General features: G+C 36.3%; 1 protein-coding gene across 1 annotated transcript in view; it reads left to right on the forward strand.

The window, feature by feature from the left end:
• LOC133526075 (uncharacterized) overlaps positions 1-24,087 on the forward strand; it is a 170,134-nt gene that overhangs the window by 137,061 nt on the left and 8,986 nt on the right. The window lies entirely within an intron of this gene.

A 24,087-nucleotide genomic window follows, 5' to 3' on the forward strand; every position in this document is an offset into this window, starting at 1 on the left:
TATGACTTGGAATGTTAGGAATATCAATACATCTCGTAAACTAAGCATTTGTCTCCTAAGGGCGTTTTCAGAAAAAAAATACCCAGTACTTTCTTTTTAAAACACAACAAATTTTAGGTACTTCTACTCAGAATCATGAGTACTATCGGTTTAAGCAATCAGTTTTGTAACGCAGTTAACCATACAAGTTCTATGGACCGTTACAAAACTGACTAATACATTTTGTAGGGATAATTAAGATAAAACGGGTACATATTTTTCTGTAAACCTCCCTAAACGCTGTGCCTAAACGTCACTGTAACTTTTTTCATACTAACTGACATCTTAAGTGCATCACATGTTACGGTGGTTGATTAACGTATATTGGATCATTAAGGCCCACTGTGTATAAAGTAAAGTAGTCTAACTAAAGACTTCTGATAGTGAATGTTGAACCGATCCAGGGCCGGTTCTTTTGTTTGTTTCCAATCTCGATTTCGTCTCGTTACTTATTAAAAAGTGAAAGTGATCCCTTTGACCGAAGCAAGATTTATGTCGCTCGTTAACCGAAGTGAATTATCAATATCATTCATTTGAGAGATAGGTCGAAACAATGACGTCAGAGATGGAGTTATCTGGCATAGCTGCCTAATTTGTAATGACGCAATTCTCTTTGAATCATATTACGACATGGGAATTAATCAATCTCACGAGAATAGTGCTGCGATCAGTACATTATTGTCTTGTCACTATGTTAGCTCGGTATGCGTAATTAGATACATTACAAACTAGGCTGATTTGAACATTATTAAGTTAGGTATAAACCTAAATGAGATGTTGCTCTGAAACAATACGTAGCTTGGCATCATTAGTATCATAAAGGATCATGAAATTAAGGGCCATTGAATATTTGTATTTAACAGAATAATACTTAAAATAATTAAATAATTAGTCCAGATATAACTAATAGGCGTTTTAAGATGCTCAAGTGTTACTTACGAGCTTTTCCTACCATTCGGGCATCTCATTGACATATATCTAAGGACGGGCCTTACGGGCATTTAGAATGGGGCCAATACAGCGGTGTCACGCACACGAATTCGCCAATCGTGCATCTAACACCACAACGCGATTGGTTGATGAGTTCACGCGCGCGATTGGTTGCAACTAGTTGCATTCGACTACACGATTGGCTCGAATTCGTGAGTGACACCACTGACCTAGCACCATTCTTAGTGCCCGTCAAGTCTGTCCTTGGATATTTGTTAATGCTATGAGTTCATTTTTATGTGGAGTAGCTGTTTGTAAAATTTTTGAAAGTTTAACATATTAGTTTATTTTGAAATGTATCATTCAGGTAGGAATAAATATACATATGGAATCATTTAGGTACGGTAAAAACATATATTTCAATTATTTTTTAAATTAAGCCCAATCAAAATAGACTTAGGAACTGACATAGGAATCATCATTCGACCGGAAAGGTATAAATACCTATTAGATATTCACATGCTTGATGCTTGAGGAAATCTACCTGCATTTTCTTTTCTTTTCCATGATACAAAAGCAAATTGTTTTTGATTTAGTTTGGATGATTTGCTTAGCTTTATCTCTTATCTGCCACAAGACACGTCATTGATTTTGTGACGTCATACTTTTACCTTTTTGTCATTTTAAGTTATCTGTGTTGACCATTTAAATATATAGGTACCTAAAGTTTGAACTTTGAACTCTTGTTTCTCCCACACTCGCATCTTAAATTTAATATAGGTACTACGGATAGTACGGATGCTTTATATTTGTCATGAACGCGGGCATGTTAACAAGAATAAAACCGTTGAATTTGATAGTTAAATTGATACTGATATCATTAGTTAATAATATTAATTTTCTAACTACGTACTTAATAACGTATTTTGTAAATTCTTTCACCGGAAAACGGCGTTTTATAATAGACATCAAACAGTCCGTATAAGGCGTTCGTGGAATAAAGATGATCCACCATTAGTATCTTATCCACATACCACCAGAGACAAAAAAATTATACAGACAATATATCCCCAATAAAAAGTCGCATGCCTATTAATATCGTTCCAAAACCGTTATATTATTTCGTTCTTTAAAAACCGGTTAATTCATAGAACGCGAACTTAAACATTACGTTACTCTACTACCGGGTTACCGTAAGAAGAGGGAACGTAATTTTAGGGTTAGCGCGGAACGATATAATACGGGTTACTCTCGACTTTCGGAAACTCTCGGTTAAGAGGCTGTCAATACCTAAAGCGCGCACACTGTCTATTTCTATAGGAGTAAATGAGATAGCACTGTCGCATGTTACTGGGCCTGGGCAAGGGAATAATAAGAAAAATATTTATATAAAAAAGTGGATTATTAGTGTAATATATTACTCAACAGCGGTTTAGATATAAATGTTTCGAAATTGTGATTTTAATTGCAGACCCATAAGTCAAAACAATAAAGACATAAAACCGTTTAATTGTGATTTTAAGACCAATCTTTGCAATTATTTTCTATCGAGCCGATTTCGTTCAATCATGTATCGAATACAACCACGGTCTTTGAAATATAATTAATATGAACATATATTTTTCTTACTTGACTAAAACAAATAGTCTTTCTTAAAAAACTGTTTAAGTAACATCAATTTCAAGGACATTGGGTGTTGACAGCCTCTTAAATTAAACTCGTTGTCATGCGTGAAAGAGACAGCGATACTTGTTCTATCTCACTTAGATATTTTTAATTTAACTGGTCAATTTCGTTCCACAAAAATGGAAGGTGAATGAATATGGCATACACCGGTATCTTAATAGAACAGTTCTTTAACCGGTAACCGGAAACGGAAACGAAATCCGAGCCCTGGTGTGTTAATGGCAGCAGGGTAGCATTTAGAGAGGCCTTATTTGTTTTCCCGTGATTTTCCCTTTGCTTTTCATTGCTCTATAGATTTCCTTGTGCTAAGGGCTTCTAGGTCTGAGACTTCTGATACTTCTTAAGGTGACAACAATCTACAACAACGATGACCCGCGTGATTTTGTATGAAAGCCGTCAGTTTTGATTATTTACTAGTCTCGGATCAGTGAGTGTATATCTTATTAGCATAATATGATATTAATATTCCATTAAAGTCCGTCAGGAGAACCTGTACGGGTGTAAATATAATAGGTATGCAATTCATTCTCTCCTACGTATGAAAGACAATACGTTGCCTGTAATATTGTCAAGTAAATTGTACTTATTTCTCAGTTCAATGATAACTTTTATTTTTAAGTTTATGGCTTGATCTATTTTTTCACTGACTGCCATGACAACGTCCCATTATTATTTGGCATATCAGTAAAATGTCACAACATATTTAAATGGCATTCTCTACCAATCCCAAAGGCAGAAAATTGGCTGAAATATGGATGGCTGAATTTATCACATTTTATCGCAAAAATAGAGGATTCAGCGATAACTTAATACAAATATAATTAAGATTCAACTATCGGTGCACATGCATGGTTTCTTGCAAATTTGGCTCCGTGTGATACAATTCGATTAGCTTATCATACATAACATCCATTAAGTATCATTGTTTATCCAATGTGCTTACAGTGGAGATGTCGTAGACATTAATCAGAGAAGTGTGTATACATATGTATATCCAATTTGTGTACCTAGGTGGATAGGGGAGACCGACGTGAGTTAAAATAGGTAAGTTGAAACAACGTCAATTTAGAGACATACATCATTGTTATCGAACTGGAAAAACGATGTTTGGACTCGTCATTCAAGCCGATTATAAATACTGCAAAATTCCTCCTCCGTCTCCCCTACGAAAGTGATACAATTATTTATAAAACATTTGATCCTAATAAAAGATCAGTTATGTTAACTACGGTTCCGGCACACCATCAGTGTCACAGACATCGCTCATAGTTCCCTGTATACTGTTATGCATTCGCCCGCGGCGGCCACATTAGCTAAAACATTCGCCAATTAGACGAGATGGACAGGATAACGGCGGCATCCACTAATAACTATTACAGTCTTATCTCCCTTTAACATCAACTTGAAATATGAACTTTAAAATATACCGTTAAGGTCCCTTTCAAACTGTCAATGAAGTTATTTAAGAACTAAATCAGTTGGTATCTAGAAAGCCATCAACTAATGGCCCTAACGGACGCGGTCGTGACGCGTCATTTCATTGAGAGGTTAATTCGGTTATTAAAACATTATTAGCTTAGTTCCCTTAGGTTAAGTGGCGATCAGATTACGTCATGGAGCTTTGACTGCACAGCATTACCAGACGACGATGCAATCACAAGTTATGTAGCGAGGTTTATTTTTGCAGGTTATCTATTTCATGTCAGTTTCAATAAATATAAAAGCTATCGTGCCCCCTTGAAAGAACATCATTAATAGGTTACCTATGTGAATTTTTCAATGAATACCTTGACCAAAGATCTTGATCAAAGGTTTAATATAATTCTTATTTTAATGTATGACGATTTTATTTTGAAAACGACTACGACACATTCACATAAAACAATGATCAAGGCGATATCAATTCCTTGGCTTGGCGTATAAAGAGCACTGTGATTAACCATGCTTACCTACTCCCTAGAAGTAGGCACCCGTGTTATTTCCCATAGCATCTCATGTCCATAACATTGTCTCCGGTCATTGACCCTAATCACTTTGTAAATACATAATGTCTATGTCGGTATTTATTGATTACGACTACATGAAAATAAATGTTACCCTGACCCACCCAATCGCAGTCTCTGACGGCCGGATGACTAGACGTGCACGCTGCATGCATAATCATATTAACCCGCTGTCGGATAACAAACACCTACATAAACTTATGAATTATCTGAATACTAACCTTGTTTCATCTTCAACCGGTTTTACCCACGGCTAGAATCAATAAGTGCCACAAGTGCCACATTCAGTTAAGTTTGCGCTGTAATTGATATGACTAACGTGTATAATATAATCACATGTATAGGAATTAGTCTAGTCCTCTCTGTCATCCATGTTATAATCTTCACGTTGATAGATTTATCAATAACATTTCATCTACGCGAAAACTCGATGACTTCTACTAAGCTATTATTACAAGCCTAACCTGGCCCAGCTTAATCTAGCTTATCAAGATCTAAACACTGGGAGACTGGCAATGATCTTATCGTTCTAAGTATGTCTACCACATTATTAATGTTGTGGTCTACAAGCAAAGTGATCTTAAATTTCTTCATTGCAGTGATCCTTCTTTGCTAAACCATGAGCAATTACGTAAAGCCACCATTGCAATAATTTCATAATCTTAAATATGATTTTGCCAAGAAAAGAAATGTTTTGTTTGCCAATATTGTAGATGCCTATCGAGTTGCATTTGTTAAGAATTAATAGAAAAAACCACCAGGGGTAACAATGCGATTGTACTATAATACAAATACAAAGTAAGTACATACAATGGTTATCGATGATATTACCAATAATATTAACGAAGAATCCTGTTGGTACGTGTACGTCTTTTATAGTCATTTATTTTCCACTTGTTACTTTATAGTAGGTACTCATCACAAATTTAAATTAAACAGCACCGTGCCTAGCCGCATTCCAATGTTCAAGAACACAATAGATATTTAGTAATAATAATTTCGTCAGCTAGATACCTACTTATTCGCCTTTTGTGTATTCATGAGCTAATTAATCTATACAAAGTTATTCTATCGTCATAACCATCGGTCAACGGCGATATCCCCTTCTAAAGTAGCGTGCTACAGTGCGTACGGTCGTGACTGAACTCCTGAAATGGGCATATCGATGTCAGTTTGTGTGGCCGCGAGCGTGCTCGTCCTGTTCATCGTAGTAAAGCTTTATTTCTTAAGTAATAGAACACAGTTTCTCACGTCTCTTGACCTTGACGGTGATGTGTACGAGTGTAAACAATCGATGGTAGTTGCGCCGGCGACGACCTACCGCGCATGGCTAATGCGCGCGCACCATATGGCATAGCGATGAGGGATGTTATTGCTGAACTATAGCCTTACCGACTAGAAAGCTATGAAAAATTGGTTCCTGTGGTTGGTTTATTACATCATTATAATTTGTTTATAACGTCAAAGTTATTAAATTTTCTTAACTGATATATTGTTTATTTTCGTTTTAGACTGTTCAATATTCAATAATGTAGAATCATTACCTTCAACAGTACTTATTACCATCGGCAACTAGCTCTTTATTATTTTATTTTACGAATATAAAATTATGGAATCCTAAAACAGAATCTTTTGAAAGTAGGTAATTATTTGTAAACGGATTACAAATTTAAGGATGCCGCTGAAATAATGTTGTGTTTTCCCCATAATCTAAGCTTCTTTTAATGTTTTCCAAAAGTCACGTTTTTCTTTAAAGGACCAAGTACAATTGTTCCCGAATGACGCCAATTATGTCAAATTAGAAATTCACTTAAACCAGCGCACAGGTAACTGCTCCATAAACTAAAACATATTTTGTTTAACTATCTCAGTCCTTTACAAACCAAGAAGAGTGGTGAAAAGAGATTATCATGCTCGTTAAAGTGAGGGCGAATTACTTAGTGAAACAAAGCGCGCCTTGAGGACTGTGGGACGACGAACGGTACCTTTGCATAAACAAAAACTAACAATAGAGATCAACAATCTCCGAAAGTAGTAGGTATCGCAATGGCACGCCCCGCCCATTGTGACCCTATCAGAAAACTCTTCCTTTCATGAAAGTAGCATGGCATTGATTAAAATCTTGTGCTTAATATCAGAAATCAATCTTCGTTTAAACAAACAAAAGGATCCCTGGAATCATACATCATATCGAGGTTAATAGAACGTACTGCATATCCTCAAATGAACGGGCTATTATTAATGATTATCATTATATTAAAGATCATGACGAGGCTAATATCACTTAAGATTGTCTGCAATATATCTGTAACAGTAGTATTCTCTTAATAAATATTATTATGAGTGCGGTGCGATGTAACAAAAGATCTTACTCGGTGCACGGGGTATCGCGTGCGGTGGCCGCCGGAGTGCCAGTCACGCACAATAGGTATGTCTTCTGCGTTGGAGCTATTCATGTAATGGACGTGGAATAGAAAATTTGATAATATCGTAAATAGCTCGAAACCATTTTAGACCATATCAGAGCGACCTATTTCTAAACTCCTGATCACACCTATTACTAGACCTTTATCTACTTACTTGCTGCTAAACGTGAAAATTGGAAACTCTCTTGAAACTTCTCGTGCTAAAGTTTCTTAACCGTCGTGACGACGGCGGTATTTCACAGGCGGTATTCCATTATGTTTTACAACTATTTAACCATTTTGAAACTTCAATACTAAGTGGCACTTGCTAAATTCTTGCTTTTCAGGGTGACTTAAGAGCTTGAGAGTTGAGACTTGTTTAAGAAAATGGAACCATTTTCGATATTTTTTTTACATCCAAACAAACTGCAGGCCACTTCACGCGAAATTATATTGTATCAGCATCAGTAATATATGCCACGTAGATACAGTTATTAGACCATCCGTAAATCTTATCGTCATGAAATAAGATCTTTGGTAGACCTTGTTTAGTTACGTGTACTTTTAGGAGAAGAAAACTTACAATTTCTAAATATTGAAATAAACATTAGAAGCGAAGTTCATTATCTATATTACTTTTCCTACAGCGTATCATGTCACAAACGACACGTGCCAAGAAGTGAGTTGCATTACCGTGACCTGAAAAGTTAAAATCATACGACAAATTGGTCAGCAATTTATACCATCCATGTTTCTATAACATTATACTGAAGTATCAAAATACTACTATTGCAAATTTGCATTAAAAAGCAATTGTCAATTCAGCACGTAGCGAGTATTTCACTTGACGGGTTTGGATATGACACATGTTTGAGTACTCGTACAGTGAATAATGAACGTGAACAGAATTTGAACCAGTAAAGCAGGCAAAAAACATCCGCGACGAATTTCGCGGGGTTTAACCGTAACAAGCTTTTAAGGTTGACTGATCATAATATCATAACTGTATTTAATTCATAACAAATTCATTTTAGATATGTACCTATTCTGTAGATAACCTCAATCTTTTCATTCATTCCTCATTAAATATCCTTAATCAATTCAATTTACTTACGAGTTTTAAGTTTGTAGGGTTTTATTAACAGAACACCATCGGAAAGGAACAGACGCAATAACCTTTAAAAGACCAATAAAATTTTAACTGAAATGGTTTCGTAATTGGAGTCGAGAGGAGCTTTAAGAATAAAATGTTTTGTTCGTAGTGTTCCCCGGTGCCGGGTAATCGAATTAACGATGGCAGACGGCCACTGATACAATTTAACTGCTTAAATTCAATAAGACAGTTGGGGTCAATGAATCCAGGTTATTCTGTCAAAGTTACAACCATATTTCATTCTCTCTCATTATTATCGGGGTCAACACACCTACCAGAGTTAGAATCAAGTTTTAAATTTACTTGTAATGGTTTTTATCAATGTCAAAATGGATAACGTTGACAGAAATACGATAGCGAAACTAGAGATAAAAAGTCATATCAGGTTAATTAATTTACTAAAAGATTGTATCTGTTACCTAATAAGAAGTTATTCAATCTAAGCAGTAAAGTTGCCAAGTAAGCACAGTATAGGTGAGTTTTCGAAGTGTGTCACAACTCTGACGACGTTTCGACACCGCGGTATTAGTATAGACCAGTTCAAATCATAATGATCACCCGTGTTATGCAAATTAACGCGGTTATTTAAATTGGCTAAAGGCGAGTCCAGACGAGATGATCAAATCGACCGATTTGATCAGGAAAAAAATAGCGTCCTACTCATGTAGCGTCCACTTGTAGTTACACAATTTAATCACCAATTTTAGGTTTATGGTGATTGGTGAGATTGGAGCGCAAACTAGCGTCGAAAATAGGCATTCTTTCCGCATTTTCATTTGATCAGTCAAAATCTTTGAAATTGAGTCAAGTGAGATCGGCGAGCCAACTTTATTTTTGCGTCCACACCACCTGATTTGATCAGGCAATTTAATCAGATTGGGCAGAAATTCTCCCCGTCTAGACTGGCCTTAAGCAAGCCTTATTATCTTCCTGATGATTACATTTATGATAATTATAACAAAATAAACAATTCTTTGAACCTCTCCATATTTTATTTTCTTTGCAGTAATATTATTCTTATTCAATGATTGTCATTTTTATGATGATTTAACAGGATATACATGATGATACTCAGCCCGTACTCTTTAAGGCGCTTCGTTGTTTCTGATAGCTAAGGGCTTGTACACAAATTACGCGAGGTTCGATAGGGGGGGGGAGGGGGATCAACGAAAAATCACGACAGATCACGTTGAGGGAGGGGGTGTATAAGGAGACCTCACGTGTACTTTTCTATAGTGAATGAAAGTAAGAAAAAGACAAGAACCTCACCAAATAATCACCAAGGGGGAGAGGTGGTCAAATAGTAGCCTCGCGTGATTTGTGCACAAGCCCCAAGACACTTATTTAGTCACTACACATAATGACATGCTATGGTGCTATTTACACATATAATAGTCGGTCAGCTGCAGAAATAACTGTGCCCCGCCCGCCCCCCTTACAAACAAATTTATATGCTTTGGGGGTAAGTTATCTCTGCAGTTGTCTGTACATACCTAGCCCAAATGAAAAAAAGTTAAAACCTAACTAATTTAAGTTAACCCATGAGTATGCGCGTTATATGTTACGACAATGATTTTAGAGCGTGTAATCTTGTTTAAAAATATATCAAGTGACCCGTAAAACTTTGTCGAGTAGTTGGCCAACGCGGTGTAGTAATCTAGAGGAACAAATCTAGTCGGTCGTGGCGTGAGGTCTCGTGTTATGAACGCTATCTGCGATTGACCAGTTGATACATGTGACATACTCCACTTCGCGCCGCTGGCAGATTTGCTTCATGTGTACATATAAGTAATATTTCTTAGTCTATCACTGAGTGCTGAAGCCCTACCCACCCGACTGCCGTCCCAATAAACTCAACCGTTTACTTTATTATGTTCCCCTCTCATTTGTTATTGCATTGATATGTTACACAAATGATTTATATGCCTTTTGTCATTCGCAAAGAACGATGACCTACTATTACCCACAGATTGTGTTTCATATTGTTTTCAACTGGCAGCTAGACGAGTTTTTGTTTGGCTGGTTTATTTTCATAGGATGACCATTTGTTTGATATTAGTGAAAGATATTTGCTACTGCAATACTTTGTGCTGTCACACATAAATAATTGAGTCATTGTTGGTAAAAACTGAAGAGTACTTTTACTCTTTGCTTTGGTTTATTTATATAATATCGCAGGGTGTTAGCGACCTATATCAAATACACACGAGTCGTTTATAATATATAATAATTACATGCATTGTTGTGTGAATGGCGCCCACATAGTAATAGTAGTAGTAGTAGTAAAACTATTTATTGTACAAAAATGAAAACAAAACACGAAAAAAATCTCTGACCATTAGTACAAGGGCGAACTTATTCCGCAATTATAGATACTAGACAGGTAGTTAATTTTTGATGTAGTTTTTATGATGCGACTGGTACATCTCTTATAATCATACAATCATCTCGGGCCGGTTGTTGGTCATGTTCATGTAGTATCCAGAAATTACCTAATTAGTAGGTAGATATTTTTCTTAAACTACATTCAAGAACAATTAATAAATGTGTGTGCCCACAGCCTTATAATGAGCTGCTACGTCCCAAATCATTATTTTTAGTGTAACGATTGTGATGCACAAGTGAGTCTTCGTTATTTTAAGATTAAACTCGCTTAAAAATCCTGTTTCCCTTTCCATATATGACAACTGCATTTTAACAGTATTAGCAGACGAGTTTCAAATATGAAGGACACTGTAACCAGTCAGACAGTAAAAAAACTTCCAATTATGGAATACCTAGATACAAAATTAGCCGACGCAGGAGGCCTATGCAGCCGGCTAGATGTGTCACGTGGTACCGGCTGCGCGGGCGCTCGACGCAGCGCGCGCTTTGCCCGGTGCAGTTTATACGGAGTTGTGCGGCAGGTCGCACGTCCGTGACGGTGTCAACGTAAACAAGGGTCAACGTGACCCGCCCTAGTGATGTTCTCGTGCTAGTGACATTTCCATTGCTGCTACATACACTAAGGACTTATGATGCATGTAAGTATCATAATCAAGTTGAGTTTTTTTTTCGTGGGTTCTAATCAATAATTGATAAGGTAATTAAAATTTAAATTATAATAAAAATATTAATTAGATTAACCACAGGTTTACAATAATGACGAATAATTAATACAATTTGAATTCAATCAAATTTTCAAGGCAAGGTTGCCTACAATTGATTTAATTCGCTGTTAACTAGTTCTTTTCGATTGAATAATGTTGACATTGCTTTACGTCCTGTCATTGCAAGAGTTAACACAATTACCTATTCATTTTGGTTTCAATACAATGTTAACTTAATGTCTGTTTCTTATCTTTTTATTAACTCCTTTAATGGTCATTAAAGTACCCACCTATCATATTATTGAATTATTTATTTATTTAATTTATTTATTATTGAATGAATACTACTATGTATATTTATATTATATCATGCTTATAACTAACGTTTACAAGTTGATACATGTAGCATATTTTAACAATAAATTTGAAGGTAGCTTCCTATTTAGGTATACTTCGACTAGTTTAATCTTATTTATTACCGTATGAAGTGTTATACCAATGTATAAATTGCATATAAATGTTTGTTTTTGGATATCTCAACTCACAATAACAATATCTTAACAATGAATTAAGTCTCGTTCTTTTTTAAATTTCTTTGAGTACCTATATTGGTAAACTGCTTTTCATTATTCTCAAACACTTTTTACTGGGTATCGCTTTTTACGATTGTCTCGGATTTCATTCATCTTTCCAACAGCAATTCATACAAACTATGAAGTTGTGATAATCTCCTGACTTTCATTTAAACACCTTAAAAAGACAAACGGTCTTTACCTGGACTGGACCTCATAAAAATACAACATAATTTCTTAATGAATAGGCTAACATCAAGCCGAGGTAAATTGGCCTGCTTCGAGTACTACGGTTTGTTTAAGCCTTACCGCACCTTACATAAGTTATTAGGCAGGCCCCGATTCCGAGGCAGGTGAGTCGTGCATTAGCGGCTCGCATCATCTAACTCCATTTAAAAAATATAACCTAGCGATTGCAATATACCTAATGCTCATAGTTGATATTGATAAAGCATGTCATGTTTTCTTGAATCAGAAACAAAAAAACTTGGGTATCCCTGTAGTAACTGTAAAAAAAGGATACGGAGATTATTGTAAGTGCCGCCCCGTTGAAAGCCCTGTTGAATTATTGACGCGTTTATAAAAGTCCATGCTCCAGCCCAGTCGGTTGAGAGTGTTGAGACGAAGTCCGACAGCTATCAGCTGCACTGACTCCAATTTAAAGCCTAAATACCACACAATGGACATTTATTTGCGGTTGGCCTTAATGCCCCGAGATTATGTGAGTATCGACGAATTTATCCATACAAATGTAGGACAGAATTTTGTGCACGAAATGAGTAAGCCGCTCATGCTTATTAAGGGCCCGCCCAACTAATATCTATCAATCAGTACCTAGAGGGCATGAATTATTCATTGTCATTGTGCTTCTCATTATAACTTCTAATTTGGAATCGAAAGCGTTTCTAATCCCTCTCTCGTAAAAGTCGAAGGAAGTTATGTTAATGCAATAATAAAGGCTATCCTAAAGCTATGTATTATTAAACTGAAAAAATAGTCAAATCGGATAGTTAACGCGCCACTACTGTCAAGTTTGTTTATTTCCAACTAATATAGGGCCATTAATACTCTGATTTATTTGCAGAAGCGTGTTTGAGCTAAACTTTAAAATTCCACACGATATATTACGGTCATTAGTTTGAAACTAAAGACATAAAAGTATCTGCGTCTCAGAACGGCACTGACATCAAAAAATGGGCTGACACTAACATTATGGCGTACGCCTCTAAATTATCGTTTCAAAACACGTGTTAATTTATTTAATCGCTTCTTTTGAAAATGATGAGACTAATGAAACACGAGGCGGTTGTAAAGATGCCTCTCCAGAACATGTCATTAGCAAGTACGAACAAAAAGCGAGCAACGCGCACTCGCGCAGCGCTGCCATCGGCTCCGCACGCTCCGCTTATTAAAGAAACGATAATTAACTTCGATACAGCATGTGTCATCTGAAAGGACGACAGGATCTCCTAAATATGGCCATCGCATCGGGACTTCATCTGTCACAAATAGCGCACCATTCCTACCATTACTGTCATTATCGTGCTCCAAGGTTATAATTTCGTATAAAAATGCAACCCAACTCGATTACAATGTTGAATCGAAAACTTGCTCTATATAAAATGCAAGTACTGTAGGTATTAGGCATTAAATTTCAAATATCATATGCCATTATAGAAATAATGAGCGTTGGTGTACATACTCGAGACATGTATGTACAAAAGTGCGTTGCATCATGCATGGTAATAAGAAGACATTACAAAATTACCCACCATTGTTCTGTGTTCGCGGAACAGTGTTTCTTGGCGCGCCTGAGCCGATCGAGGGTCTAATAGGACTCAGATCATTGTGCATCTCCGCCGGTTCCCACCACACATCACGCAAAATCTCAAAACATCGCGTAGGAAGTGTTTAGCACCCTGCGAAATTCTATGAAACAATGTTCGACGTATTGGAGCGTTCCACTAATATGATTTTGCTTAAGACACCCATAGTCACGTAATTGTGAATACTACAGACGTTGCTTTATATTTTACGTGATGACTTACAAAATGAGCGTGGAAAAGATTATTTTCAAGAAAAACCAACATTATTTTCATGGCTCTACGATTCTCATAAAACTAAACTTCTATTGACAAACAATGAATGTTCGCCAAAAGGTGACTTGTATGACATGGAAGGATGTTAAATGGTAGCAGTTCGTGTCCGAACAGTAAGTTGAGTGACCTCCTGACGTAAGCGCACGTAATGGCGCAGTCATTAGTTGACGTCCTGCGGTGACAAAACGATTCTTCCTCCCAAATAGTTTTGTAATGAGCAAAGGACACCAGAATGTCAGCCGAAATACAAAAAGCATCAAAAAGTTTACACTGATGACAAAGTCCAATACGTGAGGGATCCATGGAATCGACCTGTCGAGTGAAGAATGTTTATGCTGGCGTTAGATTGAAAAGTCGTCATCACCTAAAGAATAGACGCATTGTTAATGGGCTTGTCCATTGGCACCTCCTGCGAAAAAAGTGCCGCTAGTTTTCGCACTTGTTTCATTGTTGTTATCCTGCTGGGGAAGAGACGTGCCTATCTGAATGGCGCGTGGTCTGATATTCGGGGAGGGTGGCACGTCCGAAACCCGTTCGGCCCTACGTGACCATGGTCGGGAAACATGCCATGAACTTACCTCACACCGAGTCGACTAAAAAATGATTTACATTTCAATGATAACATACGCAGAACGCTACGCTACGAACAGCACTTTTTTCTATATTAATTCTTTGTCATAACTCTACATTAGTATAATTTGGTACCTCCGCCGTAGGGATGCAGGCTAATTGTAGCTGTTCACGGTCCGTGCGCAGCTTTTGAACCGGGTATTCCGGGAAACGCGGCTTTGTGCGCGGGCGCGGGGTGCCCCCGGGAGGAAGTAATAATACCCACTATTACTGTATTACTACACTTTGCAACAGCTCCAGGCGTGACTCGTGTTGCCGTTTACTTTCCGCCATTTTGCAGTAGGAAGTCATTTGCGGGTTGCGGGCCCTTTAACAAATTAGTCAGACGATGACAAACACGTTGACAGCAAACATGGTCTCGTCGCTACGTCGTACTTACCAAATATTACACAGTCTTATTTTAAAATATTTATATAATAAACTTTATTAAAATATGTATTCCTATTTGTACTCTTATCTTATTCCTTAAACGCACAGTTTATACAAGTATGGACGTGGGACAGTTAAAATTATATTCTATTCGAATCATCATCTTGACAGCTTTGCGCAATCAGCACTTCTGTGAAATTGTTTCGATTGAAAAATACAATTTTATACAATGAAACTAAGGATTATTGGCATCTCTAGAGGACAATGTGTATTAAAAATTTAAAAAGTAAGTGCAATTTAACCATCAAAAGATTTACTAGGTATAGACAGATAATTGTTTCGAAAGAGAAACATCTTGACCGTTTTTGATTCATCGACACGTAACACCTAGCTGACATAGTCATTTATCAACGCGCCGACTAATCTGAATTTAGTTGTTACTGCTTGATAAGATGCCTTACATAATAATCTCTTATGTCTAATGAAAAGTAGGGCGCCATCGACAAATTTGATGACCTGTCGGCATGCCATACTGGGCTACGAGCACAACACTGATTTGGTGAGCTTCACGATGAGTAGCTTCTTGTTTTTCCTGTGAATTTGGACTTCTTTTTATTATTATATTAGAGCGATTTTGTAAAAGGGTATGTCTATTAGACCGGCCTTAGTAACCGACCATATTCTAAAAAGATCCATCTCGGTGTTCACACGCACATCTGGTGCAACCCTTTAAAAAAGTCAACACTACAGTATAATATTTGTTTTATGTTTTGCTCGTTATTTGTTTGCACTTAGTAATCAAGTAATAATTGAATACATAAATCATGTTTAAAACAGTGAGCTGCTGCTGTGTGTATAATTGAATTAACATTGCGCAAGGAGAAAGCAGGAAACTTGCAAGTAACCAGAAGTTCAATATTTTACAGCGATATTAAAGTTTCTTGTTGTACAGTACATTATCTTCCTAAGGGTTTCGAAATTCAATGAATGAACGAAAAGTATCTCCTCATCTATGCAATTTATGTGCTTTGATTAAAGTAGGTACATTCATCTAAGTAAGCCCTTTCATCAAAAATTAGACCACCAGCGAGTTCTAAGTAGCTCAGTGTGATAGTGTAAGATTATGCGCCTGTCATCTTTTAAATTGGACATTTAAAGCAAGTAAACCGCTTGCCTGATTCCCGGATCTATGTAGCCCCTATAAATGCATCATAAGTTGACACAAAGCGGATCAAATATTTAATGCTTGTACTTTTTATAACCAAAACCTTCCCTAAAAAGAATATATAAGTAGCAATTCGTCTAAAAATGTATATACTTTTAATACGATTATAAAACGTGACAACAAGCCTTTTCCAGCGTACTGTGAACTTTAAAGTACGGTTTGAAAGGCCAAGAAATCTTCCAATGAACGAACGGTTGAAAATCATTTTGTAATTTTCTAGGGCATACAAATATTTAATGTCTCTTGTAATCAATCCAAAAATGGGTTGCACAACCCAAATGTCATGTTCAGACTATGTCACAAGCCGTACATTGACCGCTGGGGTGACTTGAGCTGTCTCCAACTCGCTTTAATTAGCACCTATACACTTTAAAGGCTATGGTCACTGGCTGTTTAAATTTTGCTTTTGCGTCCAAGCTTTAAAAGCTACGGTGGCACCACGACCTTTTCTGATGTTGTAACACTACTCACATAAATAGTGTTGATAAGTGCACCTATGAAATAATTGTGAGTGTCAATTATCCAGTGGGTCTCAATTTCGATGACCTCAGGATAGATTAGAAGTAGTTGCGTGACGGAATGGGGGCGGAGGGCCGAGCACGGGGACGCCTCCCGCGCCTGGCTCCACATTCTCCCTTGGACTTATTTCAAATCGTCTCCAACATGATTGAAGCACTCTATTGTTAACACGATCGTTACGTAACCTGATTTGGAGTGCCGTCACTCAAACTAACATTTTCAAAAGAGATGGTTTTGTTAATGTGTAATGATGCGTATTCTTCGTGCTTGCCATTTAATTGTTAAGCAATAGATATGTCCCTTTAACCTATGGACCAATGAAATGTGAGTTAAATTATGAGTATATTATTGCGATAATGTCTTGCAACTTTATTTAGTAAACATTATCAAATCACAGCTCAATAAACTTCATCAGAGTTTACTTGTTCAGTTTTGTCGATAGAACACCATAGCAATTCTCATGTTAATGACTTTCTACAATCATCACGATTTTATCTTTAATAATAACCTAGAGGTTTAATTTCTTGCTTGTCCATCTTTACAACAAAACTATCACACATTAAATAAGGCCAACGCTCTGATTTGATCACTCATAGGTACATGGAATGACCGACAATCGAGAACAAGGCGAGAACCCGAGATGCATCTTATTTCATTATCTATAGGTAGCTAACTTGCTTCGAGCCGCCCTGTTGGAAATTGGATGTGTAGAAAGCATCGTTAGTTTAAGTACTTGCCCATAAGCGTTGTATCCCATCATACTCGAGTAAAGACGAGCGTTGAGATATTGAAACTTTATAGCCCATCAACATCATCCTCCAAAGTATCTGTCAACATCTCGCTTTAACAACCAATTTCAAGCTCCGTCGCTTACTCATATTTATTTTATTTTCAAAAGGCATTTTTGAGAGCGCTATATGGAACGAGCAATTTTTATGCGTTCCATTTATACAGAATTTTAATATATTGCTGCTGGCAGTTCATTTGAGAGATTGTTAAATTTCGTGAGGTCATTTTTTCACATTCTTTCGTTTGAAATGTGGAAGAGAAGAGGCAGCGTATCGAAGTAAGAAGGCCGATGACCGCGATCTCCTGCGTGGTTCGGCCCAGAATGCATTATTCCGAATCACCGTGGTCCTACATCATTCCCAATCGGAAATTCCACGTTCGATGTCTTCTTTCGCAGCTTTCTTTTTGATTTATGATATGATTGATCTGCCTTCAGTGCATGGCAACCCTTGCTTCAACTTTTGACACGGTCGTTCTTGCTGAACTGTATCTACTGAGCACTTCGCACAATGGAGTACGGGTATTCTCTAACCTGTAGTCGATAATTGAACAAATTAACCAAAGTTAGTACCTAAATGAATAAGCGCTTTGTACAATGCTTGGTTTTATTACTAGTTCACTGTTCTTATATCCATTGCAAAATAGGTTTTAGAAACTAAATCATACGCGAAGCGCGTTTTATAATTTCTTAATAGTAGAATGTACCTTTTCTTTGCGTCATTACAATGGACGTAAGTATATATTTAATTCATAAGATTCATACTTATATTCAAATCGCAAATGATTCATTCGCATAAAATGTAGCTTTCTTTGACCTTTCAAGACGTAAACAAAAATCATCCTTTAATAAGATTATTATGATACAAAAGTGAAATGTATCTATCACTGAGCAATATCAACGAGGTTTGTTTTCACTGAAGATGACTCGGCATTTTATTTGGTATAGTATTTGGTATCACTTTTCAACAATGAGGCGAGGCAAAGTATGTCGTCGACATCACGCTGGGCCACGACCTTTATGTGTGATCAAAATGCTGATAGGAAATTTAAAATAACACATTAATGTTGATTATTTTTTATACCGTTAGCATTAGAAATTGTTCCGATTTTTGTATAAGTAGATTAAAGATTTGCGACGTCCAGCATTGGCCAGGTACTTATTGGACCTTTTCGGATTAAACCTTGCTCTATTTATCGCGTTCTGCGAATTTCTGTATGTTCTCTTCACCACATTATTATGTACCGTTAACAATTGCGAGGCAATTTTACTTGAATGCCAGTGTCAGATAATATTTATTAACGGCGCCTTGAAAGTTTATTATAAGTGAAATGCATTCGTTTCTTAATTATCCAGCCCGCGCTTTATGGCCGTATTGATTATGATTCAGATGTATGCATTATTTAGTCCTTTGATTTAGTACTCCAGAGTATTTTGCTGTTGCCTATTTTCGACCATACATTAAACATAATAACGGAGTCATATATTTAGTAGCATTTATTGACATTTTCCTTCACTCTAAAAACTAAGCATATATAGTAAACCTATGAGGGGCTGGCACCAGTAATGGGATGGTATAGACAAATCCTATAAAACAAGTATTTGCCATCAGTCTTTAAACGCTGGCAACATTTTACCATAAACAAGAGAGAGAACAAGATGATATTTGTTCGTTTGAAAATTAATGGCCCCATGGATCAAAAAACCATAATTCTAATTTGTTAATAATATTGAAACCAATCGCAGCAACTTTCATTAAATACATAAAGGACAAATAGTATATTCAAATTTTAACGCATAAAGCAGTAAAAAATTTCAGGTGTCTGAAAATATCAAAAATACTCCAAATTTTCTCTTAAATGTCCCATGATTGGTGTCGTTAACATAGGTATATGTAGAATGATTTGAATCTTATTTTATCCTTAGAAACTCAGTTGAAATACGAAACTTCTACCTGTTGCCGGATTTTTTATAGAACTGGACTTATAAACAGAACCCTTTTAGAATTGATCTGCTAGTGTGATAAGTAAATTTTATATTCCCCGCTAAAAGGAGATCCACAAAAATGCGTATCCAATTGCAATAGTACATTTCGATGCTAGTGCGGAAAGTATGTTATTACTTCACGAGTAACGAGAGACTCGGGACGAGTGAAGAATGACATTTCCGTACGTGTATCGAACGCCGTTTTTTAATACAGTTGCGAAAAAATAAGAAAAACAACAAGTACTTTTTTTATGCATGTTCTATAAGACATAAACAATCGTAAATATAAAATAGTATACTATTATTACCTAAGTATCGTTATTTACGATTATTTGTGTATCGTATATTTAAATTGTATGAAAACAATATCGAATGTTGCCTTTGGAAACTTAAAACTTTCTTGCAGTAAGAAAAAACGCCTCTGCTTTGACAGGCGTTTCGGCAGCTATTCCGTTCCATTCAGAAAACTTATTAAGAACAGTTTTTCAATATTCAATATATAAACGTGTTATAATGATGAAGAGGTAAGTAATAAAATATGAAATATGCTTATATTTATTATTTTTACATTTACAGTAGGTGTTTATGTTCATTACGACTTTTAAAGGAAACTAACGTTAACACTGATCAATAAGTAGTCATGAATTGGAAAAGGTGGAAAAGTAAAAAGCACTATTTCGCGAGATGCAACTTTCCGCACGCTAAACAGCTACGTAAAGTAGCACTTTTAGAGCAACTGTATTAAAAACAACATTACCACATCATGTATATATCGTAGCGATTATATATTTTTATTTTTAACGCAGGCATGTTTACACGCGAATAGCACAAAATCATTAAGGCCAATTCCTGTTCTTGCAGGCAGATATTGCGATAATTTTGCACCTCTGTAACTATGCAAATTGATTGGTATCGCAACATGTGCTTAATCTACATACTCATTAGGCTAACTAATCAATGGAGCATGCAGCATTATGTCGCTATTATTCATAACTATGTTTTTTGCATGAGAACTGGTCAAGAATCAGCCTTTACGCTTTAGTTAAGCTCCTTGTACTAAACTAAACGGTTAGCTAGCATAGTTAATACTGTAATAGATAACGTATCGGTTTACGTAAACCATAAACGTATCATTACGTTAAGTATCAAGTCTTACACTCGGTCAATTATATCAGTAACGGGCGTAGAATTAGACCAAGCTAAGTTGCGATGTTGATATGTCAGACTGAGCAAGTGTTATTTTAAACATCAAACTTCTATAAAATTATGACGTTTAAGTAACCCTTGCACGGGCTATCAAAATCGCTGCCAACTTAGTTTGGTCTAACTCTAAGCAATATTCCGCTTTAATTTTACAATACGCTGCGCTTTTCGAGTTTTTATACCGAGGCTATATCATAACAAATAACAATGTCATGGACAATTATCGGCAAATTATCGGCAGACTAGTGTTGTCTGTGGTCATCATTTATCTTTTACTAACTATTAAATTATCCCTATAAAAGAAATAGAAGGAGGACACTGACTTACCGTAAACAGTCATAACAAGTATCAACATTAACTAGCATATTTACTCAAATTTAATGGTAAACATGAAGAGGAAGGCGTGCCCACTAACAGCGGAACCATGGTTGAAGATAAAGATAATTTTGTAAAAAGCGTAGACGGCGTAAAAAGCACGAGCATCGCACGCGCGCCGCGTTATCTAAGTTTTTGGACAGTTCACTTCTTATCTTAAAACTTCTATACGTCCCCACTTACTCTAAAGTAAACATTTGAGTTAGAAAGTGCAGTTCCGTGTAACATGTCCACGGATAACATTTACTCGTACTTGGCCGATGGTGATGCTCCGATTTCTTAGTACTTACACAGAAATAAGGTGAAATGTGTGCTTCACACACAACATGATTGGAGAGCAAACATATCATACGTACTCTAAGCGCCTACTTAGCCTGCGGCCCAATTTTATATCACGTCGGGAATTTCGAAATTATTTTCTTGTATATTATTACTACGGATCACTAAACATATTGTTGGGCACTTATTTTGTTCAACTCGCACTGCATTAATTCGCAATAGTGGATTTACTTAAATTCCCCACGTTCATATTGTTAATAATTTGGCAAGGTATGTTTCTAAGAAACCCTACATTCGTAGTTTAAACCTATGTTTATAGTTAAGTAGCGTAGGTACCCGAGTGTTCAGTGTCGTTATTACTCGTGTCGTGTGTAATCGCGATCGTGTAACGGTGCCTTGTCAGCTCATTGAAACGAAAAACTCCGTGAACTGACGGTTATAATCACCAGGCACATAATGACAGACTCTCGCTGCACCTAACAGCTCATAATAGATCGATACCGCTGACAGAGTAAGAATTGAATCACTAGTCCTAATTTAATGGCCTTAATACAACAGTCCAGCCAAGCCACAGCACTGTATAACATATATTTCTAAGCTGAATAACTGATTGTTAGCGTCCATCCGTGCGTAGCGTAGTTCAATTTTATTAAGAGGATGTCTCATGTAATAAAATAAAGGTATTATAAAATATCACAATGATAAGCAAAGCTCGCTGCGACTTCTGAGAACATAATGGAGTCAGATAGCACGTAACTCGAAGTGTAATGTTGCCCGTGAGTCAAACGCATAATTTTACGATCCACTGAACACGACTCCATTCGAATCAAAGTCACTTGAGACCCTGCCTTAATTAGATTCTTATAATCAACAGTAATGCAGCGCTGTATTTGCCATTTAACACAGCACTTGCGAATAATCGCATACCTTAACTATTGCACTACCTACTTTTATTCAAATGTCATTGATTGGTCATCATGGTGTGATTCCTAAAATTATAACGGACTTGAATAGGCGTTGTGCTTTGTTATTGAATAGGTAAATAGTAACAATGACTGCTAAGAGTCTCACGGTCCTTTATCCTGTTATAATAAGGTAGCATTGTCGTGGACACGGTCGAAAGCCCTCCGTGAGTCGGGAAGTCACCCTCAGGACCTCGCTGCTCATACGATGCGATGAGAATTTAGATTACAATTGTTACGTTTCAATAGGCAACATGGGTAATGAATGATAATGCTTGACGGATATGAGATTACACCATCATTTTCTTTTCTTTTTTTCTTTTGACTCGCAGATACCAATCATCGTAGATAACTTACATGACTTTTTAATATGAACTGTTGGGAGGCGCATTTGTTTCGTAATGTTTTAAGTTTATACATGCTATTGTTTCTTGCCGAGAGTTGATGAAACGCTGTTTATTTTTAACTTGTACTGTACTCAATATAAATACCTTATCATTTGTACGCCCTTAACCTGAATGTAACTACGTATAAAGGACACATATATATTTAGATCCATTTCTGCCCATGAGAAAAAACGCTCCGAGTGAATTCGTTTTACGCAAACCCTCTGCATCACCACCTAGCGGATTCGTTTATATCATGAAAATATACTGTATACCTACCTGTATACTGTGTACCTATTAGGGTAGTGGCACTACAAGACGAACAATTAAGCGACTACCCCAATTTTAGGATTTGTTTTCTATTTGTTAGAACGCGTTTCCAGTAACTTTTTTTATATGATTCAACATATACTCAAGTTGAGATTAAACGACTCCGAAGTATCTTATCATTATTCAGTATTTTAATAAAAATAAATAAGTGCCACAATAGGCCAATTTTCCCAGAAGATGAAAAACGTGCCCTAATTATGAACAATTTTGTCCTATAGCTGAACCAATATAAATGATATCCTCCAGTATAGAAATGTAATGTAATGTAATTTAAGTAAAAACGTTCATCTTATGAATTACTTCCTACAACGTGCGTTCAACTTTTGGTCATGATTTGGGGAATGATGAACTGAATTTTTGAGTGTACGTTTTTTAGGAAAGGCTAAAAGTTGAACTAGTAATTTTCCTCGTTTAAGTATTAGACATAGATAGAAGTAGATGATCCAACTCAAACAAACCTTAAAATAACCGCGTTAGACATAAAAAAGTTACGTTCCACTTTTGGTTAAAAATCAACTATCAGCAGATTCATTTGAGTCATGAACATGTTATCTACCTTTTTTTTCGAGAATTAATGACGGCATTTGTAAAAACTAGATACTGCTATCTATAGGTTTATACGCACTATATTGGGTCCATTACTTTAACATTAAATTTCTCTTATTTTATTTTATTTATAATATATAAAAGAAAATAGTAAATAACGAAAACTGTAGAAAAAAATATCTAGAATGTATACGAAGCAAAAGGATATCAATTGTGTATTATTCTATTTAATACGCAACTAAAAGTTTATGTTTTGAATCGACCATTTTAATAAAATTTCCATACAGACGAAGCGCGAGTGAAGCGAATTTTTGGCGCGAAGCATGTACGCGGGGACCGCTCACGATCGCATACAAGTACTCTTTATAAAGAAAACAGTACAAGAATACAGAAAATCAGGAAGAGGGAAATAACAGGCGGTCTTATCGCAAAAAGCGATTTCTTCAGAACATTCATACTTAGATTTATTTTCTTCGGGAAAGAGTTACAGTTTTAGTAAAAATTTCTACTAAGC

This window comes from Cydia pomonella, chromosome 16, assembly GCF_033807575.1.
Source record: "Cydia pomonella isolate Wapato2018A chromosome 16, ilCydPomo1, whole genome shotgun sequence".
Taxonomy (NCBI): domain Eukaryota; kingdom Metazoa; phylum Arthropoda; class Insecta; order Lepidoptera; family Tortricidae; genus Cydia; species Cydia pomonella.